This window comes from Mus caroli, unplaced genomic scaffold, assembly GCF_978045245.1.
Source record: "Mus caroli unplaced genomic scaffold, Mus_caroli_1 scaffold_15, whole genome shotgun sequence".
Classification (NCBI taxonomy): domain Eukaryota; kingdom Metazoa; phylum Chordata; class Mammalia; order Rodentia; family Muridae; genus Mus; species Mus caroli.
In genome coordinates this window covers 84,419,625-84,441,250 of record NW_028227270.1, presented here as the reverse complement: position 1 = coordinate 84,441,250, position 21,626 = coordinate 84,419,625, and the positions used below count along the sequence as shown (strand labels likewise).

At 40.3% G+C, this 21,626-nt stretch overlaps 1 long non-coding RNA gene across 2 annotated transcripts; it reads left to right on the top strand.

Moving 5' to 3' along the window:
* The first annotated feature begins 1,785 nt into the window (after positions 1–1,785).
* On the top strand, positions 1,786–21,137 carry LOC147001022 (uncharacterized). 2 transcript variants are annotated; one of them, XR_015045348.1, is made up of 3 exons: positions 1,786–1,909; positions 3,234–3,366; positions 20,878–21,137. It is a non-coding gene; the product is annotated as an uncharacterized LOC147001022 (long non-coding RNA). The 2 variants fall into 2 exon arrangements; XR_015045349.1 differs by lacking the exon at positions 20,878–21,137 and adding an exon at positions 7,355–7,469.
* Positions 21,138–21,626: the final 489 nt, after the last annotated feature.

Below are 21,626 nucleotides of genomic sequence, written 5' to 3'. Positions count from 1 at the left end.
GCCTGCCCCAACTAAATGTTGTACTTTTAAGAGTTGCCTTGGTCATGGTGTCTGTGTTCACAGCAGTAAAACCCTAACTAAGACATGCCCCCCAGTGGCTAGTTTATCTACTTTATACAATGCTTATTAATAGTTATGGTGACTATGAAACCAGTTTCCCCAGAACAGTCGTAGTGGCTCATAGTGTCCTGGGGTATACTCTGGTTTCAATCAAAAGCATCCTGGCTCAAACACTAGATCATATGGTACCATAATTTTCAACCGTCAATAGCTTGGTGATCCATTTGCACCCTTTAAAAAATATCTATATTCCAAGTTGTGTCCATTTAAAGAAAACAAGCTTCCAATAGTTTATGGTTTGATTCATCAGTTCTCCCCGCTGTACATCATTGAATAACTTCTCTAGAATAGGAATATCGTCTGTGCCGCAAGCCACCTCCTCTTATGCCAACTAGCCACATTTTAGGGTTGTTTGTGTAGACCCTGGAGCTTGAGCTTATGGCCACACATAAAACTGAATGACTTGCAGAGGACCTCATGCTGGTCCATTGTCCAACTCAACAACACATTCCTACCAAACTGCTCCTCTGATACTCCACACTGCACGGGAGAGCACTGGTTTTTACATCTCTTTGTCTCTGTTTCTGTGTTACAGGGTAATGCTTAATACTCTTGTCATTTCTCAACTCCATCTCCTAGACCACTGTCCTTGCTTCCACTTTGGTTCCCCCAAAGAGACAATTTTGAAACAATTTCACTGGTTTCCTGAAGGACATAAAAATGATAGATCTGATTAGGCAAATCCATATTTTAAAAATCCGATATACAGTGCCTCAACATTGAATACTTTTAGCAGAGAATAATATCTATTCTATGGAGTTTCTGGCCATAAAGACTATAAAGCAGGTCCGATTTGTCTAGGTGATGTGTTTTCCTTGCAGTATGTTGTTCTACATTGTCCTCTTCTCAGCTCTTTGGGGGAGTTGTTTGTTCAGCAAGTGCTATGTATAGTAAATTGCCATATGCATTTATGTTCCTATATAAATAATGAACAGTTCTGCATCCACAGACACGGTGATAGCTACAGCAATAATATATATCCCTTATTTTCCAGCAGAAAGATGTACAGAAGAGTTTTTACTTTGCTTCAGCAGATGAGATTTATCAGATTTGGCCATGACCTTGTTTTTCTTCCTGGAAAGAGTAGTATAACCATTCATGTGGTTGCTTGGAAAACATACTAGTTGCTTAGAATGAAAAAAGGGGGTGGTGTGTTATTTTACATTTTGAGATGAATCCCATTTAATACACTTCCAAATTTGAGATTTGTATGTTAAATAATTAGGAGATGTCTTTCCCGTTTCTCCTCTGTCTTCACAGTATAACACACATGTATTGTCAGAAGAATGGACTGGGTAACTTACCATCTGTCTGACCTCAAGCAGGTTACCTACTCTTCTCAGTTCTCATTCTATGCTATTTTGTGTGTGATGCTAGGAATTAAGCCCACAGCTTTACATATGCTATTAACATAATCTATTTTTTAAATCAAAAGTGTCCCATCTCAAACAGTGGTTTCCAGGGCACCCTAGTTTTGACCAATTGACACCTCGATGATTAGCACTCTGCTTCCGAGCTACACTTCCAGCCCACTCACATGCTTTCGGAGGCCGACAGCCTTTCTGATAAGGCCATTGTGGCAGTAGATGAGACAGGACATATGCATGTCTAGCGACAGGACAGAGAAACCCAGAATAACGGAGTAATTTTGCTTTGTAGCTGTTTCCATCTTCCCACCTCTGCACGCCACACAATCCCGTCGTCATCCTCTGTTCAAGCACCTGTCCTCAGTGCTGGATGGAAAGCTGCTTCATGGCGGAACTAAGCTGTTTCTCAAGTTGCTCTCAAGGTGAGCTTAGCGGCTAGTAGGCATTTTAACACACACACACACACACACACACACACACACACACACACACACACACACACACACACTTTTTGTTTTCTTTTGAGATAAGGTCTCACTTTGCAGCCGAGGCTGCTTTTAATGTGGTCCTCCTGCCTCTGTCTCCCAAATCCTGGGACTGCAGGTATGTGTATACCTGATTCCAGAATTCTGAGTGTGGCAACTTACTGTTATTTTTTTTTTCTATCTACACTGGATAGGGGTGGTAGGGATGAGAGAGGGTAGAGAGTAAATGTTGTTAAGTGTGTGGTCATACAATTGTTTAGGAATGAATTTATAATGATGATGATGATAATAATAATAATTAATAATAAGAAAACAAAGAAAGCTCACACTGAAAACCCTAAATTTTGAAGTATTCAAAATTGTCCATTGACAAAGCAAAATTAGTTGCCGACATCGTGTATAGTGGGTGGTGCATCCAACAGTGGTGAGTTGACTATCTAGAAGCTTGTGAAGATTTCCTCTATATTAACAAGATTCTCTTGCCCACAGGCATTGGCTTAAAACTCTCCATGTTAGGTAACTTGTCATGTATAGGTAGTCAACAGCTGACCCATGTGTCTTTGGGACTGTACTAATATTAACGCTGACACTTCTAATAATGATCCTAAAGACAGATCTAATTCATGGTATCATGGACCAGGTCAGTCATGCCTGTGTCAGTCATGGGCTGTGTAACTGTGGCTACTTTTGTGTACACATACAGGATAGGATCAAGATCTTCCCACAGTCCTTTGGAAAAGGTTCTATTCGACCTGACGCTTCCAATCCACTGTAGCTGTTGGCACCTGGATTCCTTCTTTCCTATGTTCTTGCTCATATTTTGAAAAAATAGGTCACATCTTATAATTCCAGATTTGAAGGTTATGGGAGTCATATGGACTTAACACTTTACAGCAGTGAACCAAAGATAGTTTCTTATGAATGTTTAATAATTCTTGACATTTTACTAAGGAAAAGAACATCAACAAAATGTAGCCTCGAATATAGAAGGCCACGGTTCCAGAAGGTCTTAATTGCATTGCAGACAGAAACACAAAATAATTGATATGTAGTAAGCTGTTTTCCAGAATGGTTAAGATACAACACTTTGTTATAGTGTGAGTATGAAATGTGTAGGCTCATATGCTTAAACACTTGATCCTCAGCTGGTGGTGCTCCTTGGGGGAGCATTGTGGGATCTTTAGAGGGTAGGGTCTTGCAGGGGAGAGGTAGGTTTTAGGAGTCTATCCCAGTCATGCTTCCAAACCAATCTGTTTCTCAGCTTCCTGGTCCAGCAACAAGTGAGGAGTCTCGGGTCACATGCTCCCCCTGTGTCATGCCTTCCCAGTCACATGCTCCCCCTGTCATGCCTTCCCAGCAACGTGGACTGTGCTCCCTCAAAACTGTGAGCCAAAGTAAGTACCCCCTTAAGTTATTTCCTGCTAGGTCTTTAGTCATAGGGATGAGAGAAGTCACTAATGCATGTTCTGGTAAGATAGAAAGAGAGATGGCAGAACCTACCTTCCAAAGACTGGATTCAAGTTTACTAAACCCGAGCTAGATGAAATTTTCCCTCTGACAATATCAGCATTCTACAGATTTTCAAGTTTTAAATTATGAACATCTGTTAACATCAAGGATATGTAGGGAGAAGCTCTAATAATAGAGACTGTTTGCCTGTTGTCAGAGTGTTACAACAAAGAGCCTGGCGTCAGTGCAGGAACAATAGAACTGAGCAAACCAATTTGCATGACAGCCAGAAGGTTTCCAGAAATGCATCCTGTCTTGACAGACATCCTGCATCAGCACCCAGATCCTGTCTGGTATTAGATGCAATGTACTATATAGTCCCTCTGCTTTGTTTCCCAGATGGAAAGGCTCCAAGTGACTCTTGCCAACATGCCCCTTCCCTCTTGGTGTACTGAGCACAGGCAGAAGGCACAGGGAAGAGTGAGTTTTCTCTAGCCTCTGTAGTATAAGGAGACATATTATTCTGTGCTGCAACGGCTCTAGATGGAGCATATGATGACTAGACTCATCATATGGTCTGTGTTTTCACTTCTACTTCTACAATTTGGGTTGGCTTTAGATGTTCTAGGATCATTTATATCAATCCCAGTGATCATAGAGTTTAGCAGTATATAGCCAAACTGAAAGAAGCCTGGAGTGGAAGGAGCAGTGGTTGTTTTGGTTCTGTTGTGAATACCTGGAGGAAGAAGGTGTTGTTGTTGTTGTTGTTTTTCTTTTTCTTTTTCAATTAGGTCCATTCAATTTAAATGGGTGTTAAATATCTTAGGGTGACTTTCTGTGAACCCCTGAACATTCCAAAATAGAATATCTAGAGGATATAGAGTGGAAGCTTGCTGGGATTCCTGTGATACAGACCGAGGTCAGAGAAGTGAGCTGTGTGGTGCACCGTGACCGTGACTAGGCAGTACCACTTGGAGTCTGCTCAATCTCCCCCCACACCAGTAGTTGTGAGCCTGCACAGCTGAGCATGTGGGTGGGTTAGAAGTAAGCAGATGGTGTGACCTGAGATGGCTCTGTGTGTAGTTGAAGCACCGAGCTTAAAGGACCCTCATCAATACATGTTATCTGGGTTCTGTGGATGGATGGAGCCCATGTAACAGGAGAGCTGAGAGATCTGCATGTGGCCAACTGGCCAGTACAAGCAGCAATTTCTTGTCAAAGGAAAGAGTCCGACTACCCAGCAAATGCACAAGCCCAAAGTCCCCCACTTGGAATGACAGATACACACATAAATGAAAAAAATAAAAACAAACCATGTTCCTTCCGTGCTATTCTCTCCCTGGAATTTTAAGCAGCTGGAGGAAAAGGAAAATAGACTGTGTTAGCAAGAAAACAATCATCAGTGACATTTTCAGGAGGAATGGGATATTAGCTGAGCACCGATACAGATGCGAGAAAGCACAGTGCCCAGCATGCCACACTTATCTTGTGAGCTTCTTCGTACTCGCCGACACAGATCTAAAAAAATGACTCTGCTTCTCCTAAGCAGAGGTTTCTAATTTATTACTTATAGTAATTGCTAGTCAAGATGATTGTGGTAGTCACCGTAGCTGTTTAAGCATAAGGTAAGTGCTATCAGAATAAAGTATGAAACATCCATGCTACGATTTCCAGAATATCCGCAGGATGCTGCTCCATCAATAGACGCTGGCCAGGGTCGCAACAAGGGCACAAGCCTCTCTCTTTGGGCAATTTTGCACTGTACCTTCTACTGCAGGACTTTCTGAAGAAGGGCTTTCTCCCGGCAATGTCAGGAATATAATGATGGTCTAAGAGAGAGAAACAGAGGACCTTTAGATGCATAGAACTCAGACATGAACATCTCCCAAGGCTGAGATGCCAACTGTGTGGCTTCTGCCTTTTATCCGTATACCATCTGCTAGGCTAACCATTTTCCCTCTCTGCACATGTGATGTTGGTGTTCTCATGCCCTGCATTCGGCCATGCACCTTCTGAACTTTTATGAGTCCCTACAAAATGTTTCACAGAAGTAAAGTGGGTGACATTGCAATTTTATGGGCATCCATAAAATGCATTTTATAAGCATTTGGGTAACGAATCAGCCTTTTAGAGCTCTCAAAATTTGTCCTTTTACAAAGAAGATGTGACTTATCCAATTTTTGAAGAAACGACTAAACTTCTGAGAGGATACTAGATGTTTCCTGACTGTCATTCTGTAAGTAATATTAATATGGTTCAAAGTCTATGCTGTCAAAGAATAAGCACAAAGAAAACTATTTACTGCCCCAAATCACAAGGTGCTGGTTTATTGATTTTCAATGTGCTCGTAATGCTACGAAAAATGTTTCTGATTTTATGTGCATGATCACGGTGTCTAGCATTGATTTTGGAGTAACATTTTTGATACAACTAGCTGGTATCTTCACAACATCCTTACCCCTCATGTTCTATGCAAATGAATACATCCAGTAATCATATTCTTGTATGTATGTCTTAGTTAGGGTTTTACTGCCGTTAGACACTATAACCAAGGCAACTCTTATAAGAAAAACATTTAATTGGGGCTGGCTTACAGGTTCAGAGGTTCAGTCCATTATCATCAAGACAGGAGCACAGCAGCATCCAGGCAGGCATGGTGCAGGAGGAACTGAGAATTCTACATCTTCATCTGAAGGCTGCTAGGAGAAGACTGGCTTACAGGAAGCTAGGATGAGGGTTTTAAAGCCCAAACCCACAGTGACACACCTACACTAACAAGGCCACACTTCCAAATAGTGCCATTCCCTGGGTTAGGCATACTCAAACCACCACAGTGTACTTTCCCATAGACCAAGTTAAAAAAAAAATCAACCACAATTAATTATAAAGCCACACATTAGAAGCATCTCAAACATATTTAATTTCTGACAAAGTTTAAAATGGAATTAAAAATTTAAAATTATAAACACTTGTATATTATATAATCTAAACATGAAACATACAATGATGTATGTACAATATATTAATTTAATTTTCCTCTGTGTAACAACAGTCAGCAAATACAGCACCATTAGGACCTTAGAGAGTCTCATTTTGTGTGCATTTATATATGTATTTATATATATATTTAAAATATTTGTTTTTCTTATTTATGTTTATGTGTGTGTGGGTGTATGTTCATTCTGTGAATATATGTGCATGTATGTGTGAGTACCGGAAGAGGCCCCTTAGAACAAGAGTTATGAGTCATGTGAAGTGCATAATGTGTGACTGGGAACTGAACTCTGGTCCTCTGCAAGAGCAGTAAATGCTCTCCACTGACGAGCTAGCTCTGCAGCCCCATCCATTTAAAAAGCTGTTTTGAGATGAAAATATACTTATATAATTCCTACCCCCTCCTTCTCCCTTCCAGACCCTTCCATGTACCTACCTCTCTTTCAAATTCATGGCCTCTTTTTCTTTAATTGTGTATGTATATTCGCAAATAAATAAATACAACTTGTTCAGTCTAGACAATGTTATTTGTAGATATACAGTTTAATACACATATACGTTTTGTTCTTAGGACATACTGAAAAGTGGTCTTGAGTTTAGTGTTGCGGAGGGTAGAGTTACCATTTCACCACCAATGACTGTGCTTTTTTTTGTGACCCTCATTAACATTAAGTATTACCAGGTGTAGAGAAGGATACATTTTTGAATTTCTGTTAGGCATTGATTAATTTTTGGGGGTGGGTGGATGGTTGGTTGGTTACTTTGTAGGGGTCTATGTATATGTTGGCCTTATTTATTATAGTAAAATGAAGTACTTCTGAAGAGGAAAGGTTTTTTTGGTTTAGAGTTTTGGATTTTCCATTCACAGATTTAGCTGGCCCTGTGGCTTTTGTGCTCTGGTGAGATATCATGGTACAGAGCCATTTATTTTGTGCATAGGATGTGGAAGAAAAGGAGTCCCACAATCCCCTTCTGGAGCTCTTCCTCAATGACCTAAGGGCCTTCCACAAGGCTCCACTTCCTAAAGAAACCATCAGCTCTCAACAGTGCCAAGACAGACCTGGAGAATATCATCCTGAGTGAGGTAACCCAATCACAAAAGAACTCACATGATATGCACTCACTGATAAGTGGAAATTAGCCCAGAAACTAAGAATACCTAAGATACAACTTGCAAAACACATGAAACTCAAGAAGAAGGAAGACCAAGTGTGGATACTTCATTCCTCCTTAGAACGGGGAACAAAATACCCATGGAGGGAGTTACGGAGACAAAGTTTGGAGCTGAGATGGAAGGAAGGACCATCCAGAGACTGTCCCACTTGGGGGTCCACCCCATAAACAGCCACCAAATCCAGAAACTATTGCATATGCCAGCAAGATTTTGCTGACAGGACCCCGATATAGCTCTCTCTGGTGAGGCTATGCCAGTGCCTGACAAATATAGAAGTGGATGCTCACAGTCATCTATTGGATGGAACACAGGGCCCCCAATGGAGTAGCTAGAGAAAATACCAAAGGAGCTAAAGGGGTCTGCAACCCTATAGGAGGAACAATAATATGAACTAACCAGTATCCCCAGAGCTCGTGTCTCTAGCTGCATATGTAGCAGAAGATGGCCTAGTTGGCCTTCATTGGGAGGAGAGGCCTTGGTCTTGCGAAGATTATATGCCCCAGTATAGGGGAATGTCAGGGCCAGGAAGCAGGAGTGGGTGGGTTGGGGAGGAGGGTGGGGTAGGGTATAGGGGACTTTTGGGATAGCATTTGAAATGTAAGTGTAGAAAATATCTAAAACAAACAAATAAATAAACAAACAAACAACAGTGCCAAGACAGGGACTAGCTCAGGACATTTGAAATCTAAGGCACACAGCAGTTTTGGATGGTTTCTTTCTGCACTTTATGTCTTTTCTATCCTGATGCTTCCATCCCCTCTTCTTTAGAGCTAGAGTGTCATGTGTATATCCTTGGTCTTTCTGGTTCAGTTTCTTTGCATACGCTTGCATGAAAACATTTTCATTTTAAACAAACTTTACTTTCCCAGTTTTAAAGTGTGTATGGCATCTACATAAACTCAAACGTTAAAAAAAACCCCAAAAGCTGTACAGTTAACACCTTTCTCTTGCTTCCCTCATGACTGTCCTCTTAGTTCCTGCCTCCCAACCAGCTGTGGCCATCACAGCTGCCCAAATGGACGTTTCTAGACTTCAGTTTTGTGTACTGAAGCAAATGCAAACACACATGCCTCTTTTTACTTTTTCTGTTCATAAAATGTGGGAAGTTGCATACAATTTCTGTATCTTGTTTTCTGTTGTCTGTGTTTCTCTAAGATGACATCTGCCTTTGTAGCTCAGACTGGCCTGGAACTCAACACGGGCTAGCCTCGAACTTAAGGTTTTCTTGCCTTAGCCTCTCAAGGGTAGGGGTTATATACTTCTTTATTTGATATTTCGGAGTTCTTTCCACTCCAATACTTAGTGAATTTTATTATCTTTAAACCCACAGAGGGTCTTGATAAGAAAACTATTCGCCATTCAAAATTATAAAACTAATTTTCTATTTGTCTGCTGTTTAGATAGTTTTAATTTTTATGGCATGCATTTTATCAGTCCAGAGGGTATTGCTGTGAAGCTCAAATCTCACATTTTTTCCCAAGTGGGAAGCCAGTTGTCTCAACAGTGTTTAGAGAATAATCCATCTTTTTCTAATTTATTTGAAATGCCATGTTACTCTAGAATAAATTCTTAAAAACACCCTTGTCTGTTTGGAGAAAGTCTCTATTCTGTTTCACTGATTGATTTGTCTGGGCCAGACTCGCACTGTAAAGTTTTAATTTCCCCATTGTTCAAATGGATTTTGTTAGCCAGTGAGGGAAATGACCTTTTTTCCTTAATTATTCCCAAAAAAAATTTTTTATTACTTTGTTGTGTTTTATCTTATGGGTGAACTTTACCAGTAATTAGTCAAGGTCAAAAATCTTTTGTTATAATGTTGGAGTTGCATTAAATTTATAGGAAAAGCCATGAATAAATTGTGTCCTTATGCTGGCTTCCATGTGGAATATAAAATGTCTGCTGACTGACATTGTTTTGGTCCAACTGTTTAATCTCTCCACTTTCTCTAGAGATTAATTTTGAGACACCTCAAGTATTTTTGAACATTTATTATAGGGGATCATTTCTCTCTGTCCTCATTATATACCTTGCTGGTTACTTGTGCATTCGCTTGCATCTAATTTTTTTATAAACTGATCTATTTTGTTGCTTTAGTTTCTATTAAAGGATATTCCAAAACACGTGCATGCATGCATGCACACACCACAATGTGCAATGCATCCCTGGGCTTTTGCCTAGCCAAATAACCATCACACCACAACCAATTCTTTACTGTTCTCTACCAAATCTAGCTGTGAAACCTAGGTATTCCATTTCAGAAAGCATTTATGAAAGATGAGGCTTGTCTCTTAAAAGTATAAATATAATGTGGTATCATAGCTGAATAATGGTGGCAACAATCCCTTGATATCATCAAATATATTCATAATAGACATGTCCTCTGTTTTCTATAAATATTCTTTTTGTTGGTTGGGAGGTGATGGCACATACCTTTAACCCCGGTACTCAGGAGGCAGAGGCAGGAGGATCTCTGAGCTCAAGGCTAGTCTGGTCTATAGTACTGCCTGTATATGCATGGGGTGGAGCCATCTATGGGAGGATGGGTAGCCCCTCAAGGCCTGGATCCATGAAGGAAACTGACTCTCACAATAGCCATCAACTGCCAATGGATCCTCAGATAGGGGCAGGGCTTCATGATCCTCAGTGGGAAACATTTTCATTACTGTTTCAGTGTCATTGTTTACTATTAATCTATTTAAATTGTTGTAAATTAAAACTTTAATTTTGGTAGGTCATGCATTTTATTCCTAAATTCGTCCATTTCTTGTAAATATTCTGTCTTTTTGGAATATGTATTTTTGATCTTTTTTTTCTTGATTTTTTTTTTCTTGAGATAGGGTCTCTCTGTGTGGCTGTGGCTATCCTGAAACTTGCTCTGTAGATCAGGCTGGCCTTGAACTCTGAGAGATCTACCTGCATCTGCCTCTTGAGTGATGGGATTAAAGGTGTGTGGCACCCCCTGGTTGGTCAAACTATTCTTCAGGGATCTGGGTGTCACTGGAGTCTGTAGTAGAATCTCCATTCTTAGCACTAATTTCACTGATTTGTGTTCTTTCTCTTTATTTTGATTAGTTAGACTAAGAGTTTGCTAAGCTTGGTGATCTTTTCAAACAATTAATTCTTTGTTTAATTCTATTTTTTTAACTATCAATTTTATTAATTTTTATCTTAATCTCTCTTGGTCCTTGCCATCTACTGAATTTGAGTTATAATTCTTCTTCTTCTTCTTCTTCTTCTTCTTCTTCTTCTTCTTCTTCTTCTTCTTCTTCTTCTTCTTCTTCTTCTTCTTCTTCTTCTTCTTCTTCTTCTTCTTCTTCTCCTTCTCCTTCTCCTCCTCCTCCTCCTCCTCCTCCTCCTCCTCCTCCTCCTCCTCATTCTCCTCCTCCTCCTCCTCCTCTTCCTTCTTCTCCTCCTCCTCCTCCTCCTCCTCCTCCTCCTTCTCCTATTCTGCATATGTCTGTTAAATTCAGTTGTCTGGGTAAAAGTCTACTTTTGAAGTTTCTTTGGTGATTTTTACTTTGGAAAGCATATCTGAGTAAAGAGTGGATATTATATACACTGTTAGTTTTTCAGTATCCATTTTGTCTTTTATGCTGAAAAGTGTTTAATTTATAAAGTTGGGAGCCCAAGGCTTTATGCATAGTTATAATTCCTACATAGGTTTTGGGGGAGGTGTGAAGAAAGGACCGTATTTGCTCATCCTCAAATAAGGTCAAGACAGGATCTCAAGAAGGGTGGAAACCTGTAGACTGGAGCTGATGCAGAGGTTATGGAGGGATGCTGCTTACTAACTTGCTCCTCATGGCTTACTCAACTTCTCTCTCTCTCTCTCTCTCTCTCTCTCTCTCTCTCTCTCTCTCTCTCTCTCTCTCTTTCCTTCTTTAAAAAAATTTATTTACTTATTTTCTTTTTTGGTTTTCAGTATATCTCTACTCAGTTTCACTCCCCCTTCTCCCAATCCCCCTTCCTCTCTCCAGGCCAACTTCTCCATTTCCCTTCAGAAAAGACCAGTCTTCTCAGGGATATCATCCAAATAAGGCATAACGAGATACATTAAGACGAGGCACAAAGCCTCACACCAAGGCTGGTGAGGCAACCCAGTGAGAGGAGAAGGGGCCTAAGAACACATGCAAGAGTCAGAGCACACACGTTTTCCACATTCTTGATGAATTGTTCCCTTTATAAGAGATAGTAAAATATTTATCTCTTTTTTCATTTTTTATTAGATATTTTCTTCATTTACATTTTAAATGCTATCCTGAAAGTCCCCTATACCCTTCCCCCGCCCTGCTCCCCAACCCACCCACTCCTGCTTCCTGGCCATGCATTCCCCTGTACTGGGGCATATGATCTTTGCAAGACCAAGGGCCTCTCCCAGTGATGGCCGACTAGGCCATCCTCTGCCACATATGCAACTAGAGACACAGTTCTGTGGGGTACTGGTTAGTTCATATTGTTGATTCTCTTATAGGGTTGCAGACCCCTTTAGCTCCTTGGTTACTTTCTCTAGTTCCTTCTTTAGGGGTCCTGTGTTCCATCCAATAGATGACTGTGAGCATCCACTTCTGTATTTGCCAGGCACTGGCATAGCCTCACAAGAGAGAGCTATATCAGGGTCCTGTCAGCAAAATCTTGCTGGCATATGCAATAGTGTCTGGGTTTGGTGGTTGTATATGAGATGGATCCCCGGGTGGGGCAGGTTCTGGATGGTCCTTTCTTTTATCTCTTATGACTAGTTTTGGTTTGAAATATACGTTATCAGATACAAGAAGACTACATCGGCTTGTTTGAGGCTTCTATTTACTTTGTAGTTGGCTTTCAACTTTTGATTCTCAGTTTATGGATACACTTGCTGCTTACCTTGATTTTTTTGTAGATAGCTGATAGTTGAAGCTTATGTCTTAACCCTGTTAGTCTGCAACTTTAACTTGGCTAAGTAAGGCATTTATTTTCAAGGCTACCACTGAGAACATCTTGCTATTACCAATGATTCTGTTGGATGCTGTTCTGGTTGTTTGGTTTATTGATAGTTCTTTTTTTTTTTTTTTTTTTTTTTTGATAGTTCTTTCTAACTCTTTTGAAGCTTGCTGTTTTGCTGTGTTGGACATGGCTTGTTCTTTGTTGGTCTTTGTTTGTGTTCCTCTCATGTAATAGAGTTTTTTCCTGTGTTCTCATGGATGAAATGTTCTTCTGTGTATGGTATTCTCTTATGAGTTTTCTACAATGGTGGATCAGCTGTCTTTAACTTTTGCTTATCTTGAAATATTGTTTTCTCCACCTTTTGGAAAATAACTTTGCTGGCTATAACAATCTCATTTGATAATTATTTGTATTCAGGGCTTGAAAAATATTATTTCCCACTTTTATGGATTTTAGGGCTGCTTATAAAAGGTATGGTATTATTCTGACTTTTCTACCTCTGTGAGTTGGTATTTTTTATTACAACTTATAGTGTGTGTGTATTTGCTTTGTATTTTGATATTTGACTATTGTGTGCTATGAAGAGATTCTCTGGTCATATCTACTTGGACTTTAAAATGCTTCTTGTATTTTGATGTCGGCCTCTTTGGTTTTGGAAAATTCTTGGTTATAATTTAATTGAATAGATTGTATAAGCCTATAGATTTAACCTCAGCTCTTTCTTGAACCTCAGTGACCTTTAGGTTTGGCCTGGTAGATGTCTATCTTAGAAGTTTTGGGTTTGCTCATTAAATTTTAAAATATATGTCTGTATATATTATCATCTCAACTTTGTCTACCATTTTAATAATTTACTACTAAAATAGGTCACTACTACATCCCATCCCTGAGATTCATTCTTCTGCTTTGCCTTTGTTAATTTCCATTGTCTTTTAAATTTGATTTAGTTATCCATTTCTGTTTGTTTTTTGCAGTGTCTCAATTTTCTTGCTGATATTTTTCTTTCATGTTTCAGTATTTTTTCTCCTAAGTAATTGATTATTTTATCCACACTGGCAGCATTTTTTTTTTGTCTAGGACCTGAGTTAATTTCCTTATCCATGTATTCAAGACCATTACATGGTGTTGATCTTGTTGTAGAAGCAGGGTTCTAAATATTTTCCTAGCATTTAATCTCGCTCATTATCTTTGCTTCTTTACACTGAGAAGCTGCGAGCTTGTGTGGTGTGGTAGTGAGTGGGGAGTGTGTGTGTGTGTGTGTGTGTGTGTGTGTGTGTGTACACTTGTATGTGTTACGTTTTCTGTATTTGTTGAGATGAGTATATCCCTCAGTTTTAGGCCTCCTCTTTCCCTGATGTTTTTGTTTATTGTATGTGTGTCTTCCTTGTGGGTTGTCTTTGCTTGGGTTTATGTTCAAAAGGAACATTAACTTCAGTAACAATTATGATGGTTTGACATACCTAGACTTTTCTAAGTTGTTTGTTTTTGATCCTCTTTCTATATTTATGCGGGGATTCTGGAAGGAACCATAGCTGTTATTGTTTCTTAACTTAACCAAAATGTGTGGTTGAAAGAAGTTTTTCAGTTAAGCCTTATGGACTTCTTTGGAGATGGAAAGATCATACCATCTGTTTCTTTTTTATTTTTCTTTTTTCTTTTTAAATTTCTGTGCTCTGATTCATTCTTATATTGTTCTATTACTTGATCTTATTCTGCAGTTCCAAACCTCCCCAATTTCACTGAAGATTCCAGTAGTAATATTCAATAAGTTTTGCCATTTTCAGTTCCATTTTAATGCACACCAATCACTTAGATTGCTCAGATACTTTATTTTTTATCTGCATTCTTTAAATAAAAAAGCAGGCTGCCCAGTGTGAGAAGATGCTCTGGCTTCTGCCAATCATCTTGTGGATCCCTCTTCTTACCCCTCCTCCTGCTTAGCAGTGGCCAGTAGCTTCTGAGGCAAACCCAGATCAGGGTTGGCTGTAAGAATGGCTCTGCAGCTACCTTTTGAGATGCACCAGCTGGGAGCCCTGTGGGAGACACCTGGTAAGGGGAGTGAGAAATAACCGAGACTTCATCAAACATGGTGATGTGGTTTTGATTTCTTGCTATTACTTATCACAGTGTCAACTCTATAATTATGTCTCCATCATTCTTTCCCTCTGTCCTTCCTTTCCTTCTTTCTCTTTTCCCTCTTTCTTCTCCATTTGACCCAAGGAAGCCAGTTTGGAACAGGTTTCCTGGTACACGCCTGTAATCATAGCTCTTTGCATGGCTAGGGCAGAAGGATTGCAAGTGCAAGGTCTGCCTGGGCTACAGAGAACAAGTCAAAGGCAGCCTGGGAAACTTTGGTTTTCAAGATAAGAAGCAAAACACGGGTTGAGAAATAGCTCAGTGGTTGGACACTTATCCCAGGTTCAATCATCAGCATGGAAAAATGTCAAATAAAACAAAGCTACAACAACCACACTCCCTCAAACTAATCAGAGTTTGAGCAAAAATAGGACATGTTAGGATTATAATGTTTAATTTCTTCTAGAATGTATATATACACACACATGCACACACACACACACACACATACACGCACACTAATACATACTCAAACACACATTCACACACACCCATGCACTCATGTATACGCATACACACATACACTCACACACATTCAGAGAGACAGACACACACACAGACACAGAGACAGACAGACAGACACACACACACACAGATAGAGATATAGAGATAGCTATTTATGTGACCAATATAAAAGGCAATTATGTATACACTAAAGTCCATCAGTACTTAGATGTGACAGATTCATTGTAATATACCTCAGAATTGATATTGACAGGCCAGTGTTTTGAAACACCCTAGAGTTGAAAACCAATGATTTCATATAACATAGCATATTGCATGTTACACATTTTACGTTGTTCATCATCATGTTAGAAATGCTGTCAATTGAAGTACATCTGCCGTTTTTCCTGATGAACTTGGGCACAATAACCCTTACGCAAAACTTCCAAGGTGTGGCCTCTTTGTTGACTGAATTAATAAGATTGCCAGAATTGCTTTGTATTTGATCAAATGTGATAGTCCTTATAGTCTTCTCGACAACATTTCAAAGCTGAACTATAAGAAAAATGTAACTCATTTAGTGACTTGTGATGAGGACCTTTTGGGCTGGCGTTCAAGTGATCATGTTACAATGTAATATAGTTGTTTACTGTGGTTATGGCAATACTAGGCAAAGCCTAATATTAGTATAAATATTACTTCAGTTATGACCTGGTGTTATATCTTTAGATCATGATCCAGATGACTTGACATGTTTAGATACCATGATGCATAGATAGACTGAGATCTAAGAATGTCTTAGTGGATGTTCTCAAGGTAAACCGGGGAATTATTTCACAGATAAAGATGAGAGTGGGCCCTCTTCTTCCTCGGTCTCAGCCTGGTACGTGAGAAGGGCACACTTTTATCATCCTCCTTCCTCTTTTGGCTTTTGAGTTCTCCTTCTCTGGAAAGGCTGATGAAATGAGGGCATTTTATTTGTCTTTAAAAAAGACAACACGCCAAGTGTCCTTAAAGATGGCTGTGCTCCTGAATCATTAAAGGCCAGTGGAGAGGCTGCAATGATATGTGCTGTTTCTTGACATTCCATAACATTGCCCTTCACTGCAGCTGCCAAAAGTGAGCAGCTGCTTCCTGCATTCCCCTGGCATTTCCCAGCTTCGCTCAAAGAGGTCAGCTCTGTTTTCTCATTACAGATCTTTCCACCGGCTGAGCATCTGGATTCATCATCTTTCTGTATCCTAACCCGACATTTTCTTTACCTCCACAATGACATGATAGACATCTGGGACTACCTATGACAAATACTGTTCCCAAGAGTGACCCCTGGGACTAAGCCCAAGAGGTTTAACCCCCAGACACTCAGCCCCGTGATGTATGGATCCTGGTATTTTTCCAATGAGTCAGAATTTAGCCTGGCTTTTGAGGACACTGATCAGAGAAAGAGTTGAGGTGCCGGAGGTCTATCATTTCCTTCTCTTTCACCCAGTTTCTGACATTTGACAGAAGTCATGTACCTAAAGGTGAGGAATAAATATGGCCTCGTCTGGTTTTGTTCATAGCAAAATCCATATGTAGAGTGGCTGAATGGTGTCACCAGTGTCATAGAGTGATGACTGAACAGCATCCATTGTTTCTTTGAACATGTGTAAATACAATTGAAGTGAAAATTTCCCCTTTAAATAACTTGAGTTGAAAATCAGTAATGTAACTCCCCTTCATAGAACCAAGCTGAGGACCTGCTTCTCCTGAGTCAGGCTCTGGGGTCATTCTGGAGATGGGCAATAAAGGTTGAATCTGAGGCATCCAAGACCACATGAGAGTAGGGTAGACCTGAATGCATTGGGACCCTCCTGGACTGCTCAGAAAAGGCTTTTGCGCTTTCAAATATGTTCTTATGTCTTGATGGTGTTTTGAATTCTATTACTTTTGTTATTGGGTATTTATTTCATTTACATTTCCAATGCTATCCCAAAAGTCCCCCACATGCTCCCCCACCCACTCCCCCACCCACCCACTCCCACTTCTTGGCCCTGTCGTTCCCCTGTACTGAGGCATATAAAGTTTGCACGACCAATGGGCCTCTCTTTCCACTGATGGCCGACTAGGCCATTTTCTGACTCATATGCAGCTAGAGACACGAGCTCCAGGGGGGTACTGGATAGTTCATATTGTTGTTCCACCTATAGGATTGCAGATCCCTTTAGATCCTTGGGTACTTTCTCTAGCTCCTCTATTGGGGGCCCTGTGATCCATCCAATAGTTGACTGTGAGCATCTAATAGTTGCTAGGCCCCAGCATAATCTCACAAGAGACAGCTATATCAGGGTCCTTTCAGCAAAATCTTGCTAGTGTATGCAATGGTGTCAGTGTTTGGAGGCTAATTATGGGATGGATTCCTGGATATGGCAGTCTCTAGATGGTCCATCCTTTTGTCACAGTTCCAAACTTTGTCTCTGTAACTCCTTCCATAGGTGTTTTGTTCCCAATTCTAAGAAGGGGCAAAGTGTCCACACTTTGGTTTTTGTTCTTCTTGAGTTTCATGCGTTTAGCAAATTGTATCTTATATCTTGGGTATTCTAAGTTTCTGGGCTAATATCCACTTATCAGTGAGTACATATTGTGTGAGTTCCTTTGTGATTGGGTTACCTCACTCAGGATGATGCCCTCCAGGTCCATCCATTTGCCTAGGAATTTCATAAATTCATTCTTTTTAATAGCTGAGTAGTACTCCATTGTGTAAATATACCACATTTTCTGTATCCATTCCTCTGTTGAGGGGCATCTGGGTTCTTTCCAGCTTCTGGCTATTATAAATAGGGCTGCTATGAACATAGTGGAGCATATGTCCTTCTTACCGGTTGGAACAGTCTCTGAAGAAAGAAATTAAAGAAGATCTCAGATGATGGAAAGATCTCCCATGCTCATGGATTGGCAGGATCATTATAGTAAAAATGGCTATCTTGCCAAAAGCAATCTACAGATTCAATGCAATCCCCATCAAAATTCCAACTCAATTCTTCAACGAATTAGAAAGGGCAATCTGCAAATTCATCTGGAACAACAAAAAACCTAGGATAGCAAAAACTCTTCTCAAGGATAAAAGAACCTCTGATGGAATCACCATGCCTGACCTAAAGCTGTACTACAGAGCAATTGTGATAAAAACTGCATGGTACTGGTATAGCAACAGACAAGTAGACCAATGGGATAGAATTGAAGACCGAGAAATGAACCCACACACCTATGGTCACTTGATCTTTGACAAGGGAGCTAAAACCATTCAGTGGAAAAAAGACAGCATTTTCAACAAATGGTGCTGACACAACTAGGGCTTATCATGTAGAAGAATGCGAATTGATCCATTCCTATCTCCTTGTACTAAGGTCAAATCTAAGTGGTTTAAGGAACTCCACATAAAACCAGAGATACTGAAACTTATAGAGGAGAAAGTAGGGAAAAGCCTCGAAGATATGGGTACAGGGGGAAAATTCCTGAATAGAACAGCAATGGCTTGTGCTGTAAGACCGAGAATCGATAAATGGGACCTCATAAAGTTGCAAAGCTTCTGCAAGGCAAAAGACACCATCAATAAGACAAAAAGGCCACCAACAGATTGGGAAAGGATCTTTACCTATCCTAAATCAGATAGGGGACTAATATCCAATATATATAAAGAACTCAAGAGGGTGGACTCCAGAAAATCAAATAACCCCTTTAAAAAATGGGGCTCAGAGCTAAACAAAAAATTCTCACCTGAGGAATACTGAATGGCTGAGAAGCACCTGAAAAAATGTTCAATATCCTTAATCATCAGAGAAATGCAAATCAAAACAACCCTGAGATTCCATCTCATACCAGTCAGAATGGCTAAGATCAAAAATTCAGGTGACAGCAGATGCTGGAGAGGATGTGGAGAAAGAGGAACACTCCTCCATTGTTGGTGGGATTGCAAGCTTGTACAACCACTCTGGAAATCAGTCTGGCGTTTCCTCAGAAAATTGGACATAGTACTACCGGAGGATCCTGCAATCCCTCTCCTGGGCATATATCCAGAAAATGTTGATTCTATTACTAAACAGCCATCATTCTAGTTGAGGCTGGTAGCACACTGAGCTGTCCCTAACTACCTCAAGTGGGTAACAGGTCAAATGTCCCTCCTGTTTCTATGAGGAAGAGATTGAGAACCCGAACTGAGGACACTGAGTGGAGGGGACAGTGAATGAAGACAGTAAATGGCCAGTATGAGATGGGACACACATAGAATATGAACAAGCACGACACTAACAATAAGCCAAATGTTACCTGTTTGCCTATGAGAATCCCTGTTTAAGGTCCAAAATAAGGTTCATCTGAACTACTGGAGAAAATGTAATATTTTGTCACCCACATGCGATTCTAAGGCTCAAAGGGACTCTGGGTACAAAGAGAACCATGTATCTAAGATATTCTGGATTGATTTTAGATCTCAATTTTTGCATTTTGATATCTCTGTTTGCAATATCTCAAACATGTCCTAGTTTCTGAATATGTTCGTTCCTGACCTTCAGGATGTAGTTCAGACCGGCAGCATCAGCATCACCTGAAAATGTTTTAGAAATGCAGAATCTTGGGCCACTCCCTCTCATCTGAACCAGATGAGAGCCAATCAACAAGAACTCCAGTTCACCAATCACTGTTCTAGGCCACCTCTTCTGAGTATTTGCTAGGGTGACAAAGTGACCTTTGCAGTGAGATTCAGATGAGGTTGCACTTTCTCATCAGTGGATCCAAACTGCTTCATGTGTCCTTGAGTGGGATGGGGTTAATGTCCATTTAGTGTACATCTGGCTTCTCTAGTAGAAAGGATTAAGAGCTCTGAGGGAGGAACAACATCATAATATTTCTGCTACTGAAACTCTTTAGTCCTTGGATAAAGATATTTCATCAGAAACCCTGGAGCAATACCAAACACTTGTTTAATTTGTGATTTTTTTTTCTGGGAGCAGAAAAGTGGCTTAGTCCATGTAGCATCTACAAGGTCATGTATTCTCTTCCAGTCCTAGAGCTGGGGCAGCCTCTTAGCCTCATAACTGAGGAAGCATGTCCAGGCGCTGACCTATCACTGCTGGCTCTCTAAAGGAGAATCATCTCAGGATGATGATACTATTGGCTGAGAACTCTCAACACCCCTTGATAAAACACTGCAGAAGTTTGATTTTAAAAAAATATGTAGCCGTGTATGGTGGTGCACACCTTTAATCCCGGCACTCAGGAGGCAGAGGCAGGTGGATTTCTGAATTTGAGGCCAGCCTGGTCTACAAAGTGAGTTCCAGGATAGCCAGGGCTATACAGAGAAACCCTGTCTCGAAAAACAAACAAACAAAAAAATATGTTTGTACTCCAAAAAAGCATCCAACACAATGTTGGTCTTTAAGAGATGACATCTTTTGTATCTGCTCAATCTTGAGGTGAGGAAGGCAGTTCTTCCTCTTGTTATGTTTTTCTTCAGAACTATCTAGTACTTATTTATTTATTTACTTTTATTTTTATTAGTGTTATGTTATTTTTATTGTTTGAGGATTTTACACCCACATACAATGTGTTACCATATGATTTTTCTAAGGTCTTTAGGGTTAATTATACCTTCTCATGCTCCTTCCTCTGTTTCCTCCCCTTGCCCACCCCACTGAGCCCTTCTGATCCTAACATCACACCACAAATGTGCATGGGTGTAGTACAGCCCCTGGAGCATGAGTAGTGTCTCAGAGGCTGCATCTCTGAAGCAACCTGTTTCTCTCTTTTCCAGCAGCCTCTCTGCTCAGGCTGAGACTTCGTGAGCTTCTCCTCCATCCATAATGGTATTTTGACTGGCTTGATCTTCCACAGGTCTTAGGCATTACAAGGTCAGACACTAAGCTTATGTGTGCAACTGGGCTATTATGTCTGGAAAAGACTGCTTCACTGCAGGCATCCAGTACTTCTGTATCTTTCTGTCCCTTCTTCCATGGCGATTCTGGGCCTTGTGGGAAGGGGTTGTGGTATGGGACTAAGAAGGATTAAATGGGGTTGGGGGAGTGAAGTAAAGGAGGGGCTATAAAGACATATGAGAAAACCCATGGAAACTAACTACTGTGAAATTTTCTTTAAATGTAAACACATTGGAGTTTATATGGAGCCACCTTATAGCAGGGGGAATAGTGTTTTTACAATACAAAGGCTAGCAAATAAAAAGCCAAGAGCCAGGTATAGTTTACCTCTTTTCAAGCTATTGTTTAATGGGGTCCCAAAGACCCTGTAAAGGTCACTGCCATTGCTCTTGGCTATCCTCCAGAAGTTGATGGTAAGACCTTATTGCTGAAGGAACCACATGGTTAAGTCATAGGGATGGAGAAATCAAGGTGGTACTGACCTGGAAGCCTCATCTTACTGGGTAACTTTTAAAGTGTTGGGGCTTCTATGAATGATATTGGGGCAGAACAACATTTACACAGCTGTGAACTCTAGAACAGTGGTTCTGAACCTTCTAATGCTGTGCACATTTAATATAGTTCTTTA